Source organism: Chiloscyllium plagiosum, unplaced genomic scaffold (genome assembly GCF_004010195.1).
Source record: "Chiloscyllium plagiosum isolate BGI_BamShark_2017 unplaced genomic scaffold, ASM401019v2 scaf_11118, whole genome shotgun sequence".
NCBI lineage: Eukaryota > Metazoa > Chordata > Chondrichthyes > Orectolobiformes > Hemiscylliidae > Chiloscyllium > Chiloscyllium plagiosum.
In genome coordinates this window covers 1,383-6,164 of record NW_025205861.1, presented here as the reverse complement: position 1 = coordinate 6,164, position 4,782 = coordinate 1,383, and positions in this window count along the sequence as shown.

Below are 4,782 nucleotides of genomic sequence, written 5' to 3'. Positions count from 1 at the left end.
CAGTGAGGAAGGATGTGGTAGGTTACAGCAGGATATAGAGAAGCTGCAGGGCTGGGCAGAAAGGTGGCAAATGGAATTCAATGTAGCTACGTGTGAGGTGATTCACTTTGGGAAGAATAACAAAAAGATGGGGTACTGGGTTAATGGTCGGATACTTGGTAGTGTGGATGAGCAGAGGGATCTTGGTGTCCATGTACACAGATCTCTGAAAGTTGCCACCCAGGTAGATAGTGCGGTGAGGAAGGCATATGGCGTACTTGCTTTTATTGGTAGAGGAATTGAGTTCCGGAGTCCTGAGGTCATGATGCAGTTGTATAAGACTCTGGTGCGGCCGCATCTGGAATATTGTGTGCAGTTTTGGTCGCCATACTATAGGAAGGATGTGGAGGCACTGGAACGGGTGCAGAGGAGGTTTACCAGGATGTTGCCTGGTATGGAAGGAAGATCGTATGCGGAAAGACTGAGACACTTGGGGCTGTTTTCATTAGAGAAAAGAAGGTTTAGGGGTGACTTGATTGAGGTGTACAAGATGATTAGGGGGTTAGATAGGGTTGAACCTTTTCCCGCGTATGGAGTCGGGTATTACAAGAGGGCATAGCTATAAATTAAGGTGGGGGGGGTAGATATAGGACTGAAGTTGGGGTAGGTTCTTCACTCAGCGAGTTGTAAGTTCATGGAATGCCCTGCCAGTAGCAGTGGTGGACTCTCCCTCTTTATGGGCATTTAAGCGGGCATTGGATAGGTATATGGAGGATAGTGGGTTAGTATAGGTTAGGTGGTCTTGGATCGGCGCAACATCGAGGGCCAAAGGGCCTGTACTGCGTTGTATTCTTCTATGTTCTATGTTCTAACCTAACCTACGCACCCCTCAGTTCACTGCATGTCCAGCAGTCACTTAAATAAAATGAAATGAGAGGCCCTTTGAAATTAATTAAAGAAAAATGGACAGAACCAAAGTCAGAGATCTCAAACTTAGATTATGTTTTACAGATGAGCAAGAGACTAAATCGAGCAGGTGAGTTAGCTGAACAGCACCTAAAGAGGACACAGCATAGAATGAAGCAGGTAGCAGATAAAAACTCTGAGACTCAGACGTTTTCCTGAGGGGTTGACATGTTAGTACAGTAACCAGTGATGGGAGATCCCTTGAAAACCAGGTTTAGTGGTCCCTATCAAATTGAGAAAAAGTTGAGTCAGGTGAAATATCCAGTAAAGATGCCAGATAGAAAACAAAATGGTATTGAGTATATCATGGGAACATGTTGAAACTGTATTAATCGAGAGAGGAAGAACTGGAGAAACAGGTGTTAGTTACTGTCCCGCAGATTGAGAAATCAAATCCAGATGATGTGGATGTTGATGTGCCTCAAAATAGATTAAAAAATGAAGAAGTCCTTGAGGAGTGGGATAGGTTAGTAAGCTATCTGTCTCAGGACCATCGAACACAGTTGAAAGGCTGTTACTGCAGTATAAGGACGTATGTAAGAATCAGATGGGGATGACTAATGTTATTGTATATGAAGTAGATGTAGGGAATACTGCTCCAATAAAACAACACCCCTATCGGTTTAATCCTTTCAAAGCCAGTCAGGTCCAGATGGAGGTGGAGGCCATGCTCGACAAGAACATCATTGAACCAAGCCAGAGAGAGTGGAGTTCACCAATTATCTTAGTTCCCAAACCAGATGGGACTCAACAGTTTTGCGTGGATTATCAGAAGGTCAATACCATTACAAAATCTGACTCCTATCCAATTCCAAGATTGGAGAACTGTATCGAGAAAGTCGGACAAGCCAGTTACATCACCAAGTTGGACTTAATGCGTGGTTACGGGCAGGTACCTTTATCAGAGACGGCGAAAGAAATTTATGCATTTGTAACCTCAAATGGCCGATATCAGTATAAAGTGCTGCCCTTTGGAATGAATAACACATCTGCCACATTCTAAAGACTCAGGAACACAGTTGTGACTGGGTTAACAAACTGTGCAGTCTATTTGGATGATGTCATGATCTTTAGTAAGTCCTGGAAAGATCACATGGTAGAGTGGGCAGAGCTCTTTGAATGACTATGAGAAGCAAAACTGGTAATAAACCTAAACAAAACAGAATTCATGAAATCAGAGGTGACATTTTTGGAACATAGCTTTGGTCATGGAAGGTTGACCCCATGGAACGCAAAGACAAAGACCATCAAGGAATTTCCACACCAACCTTGAAGAAAGAGGTGCTTCGATTCTTAGGACTAAGCGGATTCTATCGGAAATTTGTTCTAAACTTCAGCAGTGTAGTGGCACCATTAACCAATTTTCTGAAGAAGAACACAAAGTTTTGGTGGACAGAACAATACCAGGAGGCATTCGACCATTTGAAAGCAATATTAACCCACCAAACCACTTTTAGCTACACCAAACTTTTCAAAACCTTTTAAAGTTGCCATCAATGCTAGTGACATAGGAGTTGGAGATGTACTGCTTTGGGAAGATGATGATGGGACTGAACTGCCAGTCGGTTACTTTTCAAAGAAACTCAACATCCACCAGAGGAAATACCCCACGATTGCTGGCCTTACAACATTTTAATGTGAATATCACGAATAGTGTGTCAGTGATGGTTGTGTACACAGATCACAACTTGCTTACATTCTTAGAATGCTTTAAAGACAAGAATATGAGACTATCTCGTTGGAATTTTATGTTACAGACTTTGAATTTACATGTATATCGTACATGTTGCTGATCATAAGAGTGTACTCGCAAAAGCGTTATCTTGGATTGAACTGATAAAGATAAGGATTAGTAATTATTCATTTGTTTTATATTTATGTAGGAAGATTTAATGTGAACTTAGATTACAGTCATAAGTATGTCATGATATTGTAAAGGAATAGAGGAAAAGAATGAAGCCATTTTTCATTATGATAGTTCATGTTTTCCTTTGGGGGGAGAGGTGTTAAGAAGGTGAAGAGGTCCTGTACCTTTAAGAGAGTTGAGAAGCTAGCAAGGCCTGCCTGACACAGCACAAGGTGTTCTGAACAAGGTAACAATGTAACATTTGGTTAAAACAGCTAGAAGCAGCTGGGTTATCATGAGACAAAAACAAATTCAAATTTGGATAATCAGTTTAAATTGTGCCCCAAGATACCAAAATCCAATCAAGTTTGAATTTAGTATTTTAATAATATTGAAACCAATGAAACAATCTGGTGTTTTGGGGTATTAAACTGGACATTTTTGAACAGTTGAAGGAGAACTATGAAGCCACCAACAAGTAAAGACTACCAACAGAACAGCTCGGTGGCACAGTGGTTAGCACTGCTGCCTCACAGCGCCAGAGACCCAGGTTCAATCCCCGCCTCAGGCGACTGACTGTGTTGAGTTTGCACATTCTCCCCGTGTCTGTGTGGATTTCCTTCGGGTGCTCCGGTTTCCTCCCACAGTCCAAAAATGTGCAGGTCAGGTGAATTGGCCATGCTAAATTGCACATAGTGTTAGGTGTAGGGGGATGGGTTGTGCTTTGGTGGGTCGGTGTGGACTTGTTAGGCTGAAGGGCCTGTTTCCACACTGTAAGTAATCTAATCTTAAAGGTACCAGTCTATAAGACATTTATGCAGCAGAACATCAAAAAGTCAACAGAGGAAAATCTGTGGAGGAAGATACAAAGAGAAGATTTGACAGGTGACTGTTTTGAAAGTTGAATTTTCTTTGTAAATCTTAATCAGGACATTTTTATTGGAAGAGTATTGTAGAGTGGGAGGTGAAAGATAGGTTTAAAGAAAGGAGTTGTAAAATAACTGTTGGTTTTTCATATTCTCTGTTGGACTTAAAGAATAAAGTTATGTTTTACTTGAAACAGTGACCTCTGGGATAGTCCTTTGTCTCTCGAATTTTAACAGATTGTAGCACGGTGTGAATCATTTCAGTGTTGCTGGTTTAAATTAGCAGAGGGGTTTACCCTGTGTCATAACACTCAGTTTAAACCTATGAACCCTTGTGCTAGCCTTCACCATCCAAGGAAAAGAGCTCTCATTATCCACCTGATCTAACCCTCTGATTATCTTATATGTCTCAATTAAGTCACATCTCAACCTTCTTCCCTCTAATGGAAACAGCACCAAGTCCCTCAGGCAATCTTCATAAGACCTTCCCTCCGTACCAGAAAACATCCTAGTAAATATCCTTTGAACCCTTTCCAATGCTTCCACATCCTTCCTATAATGTGTCACCAGAACTGTACGCAATACTCCAAGTGCAGCCGCACCAGAGTTTTGGACATCAGCATGACCTTGTGGCTTCGAAACTCAATCCCTCTCCGAATAAAATCTAACACACCACATGCCTTCTTAACAACCCTTTGAACCTAGGTGGCAACTTTCAGGGATCCATGTACATGGACACCAAGATCTCTCTGCTCATCTCCACTACCAAGAATCTTACCATTAGCCCAGTATTCTTTATTCCTGTTGCTCCTTCCAAAGTAAATTACCTCACACTTTTCTCCATTAAATTCCATTTGCCAGCTCTCAGCCCAGTTCTGCAGGTTATCTGCAGCTTAGTGAGCAAAATTAGGGCGCATGGTATTGGGGGCAAAGTACTAACTTGGATTGAAAGTTTGTTGGCTGATAGGAAACAAAGAGTAGTGATAAACGGCTCCATTTCGGAATGGTAGGCAGTGACCAGTGGGGTACCGCAGGGATCAGTACTGGGACTGCATATATGTTAGTGATGTAGAAGATGGTATTAGCAATAACATTAGCAAATTTGCTGATGATACTAAGCTGGGT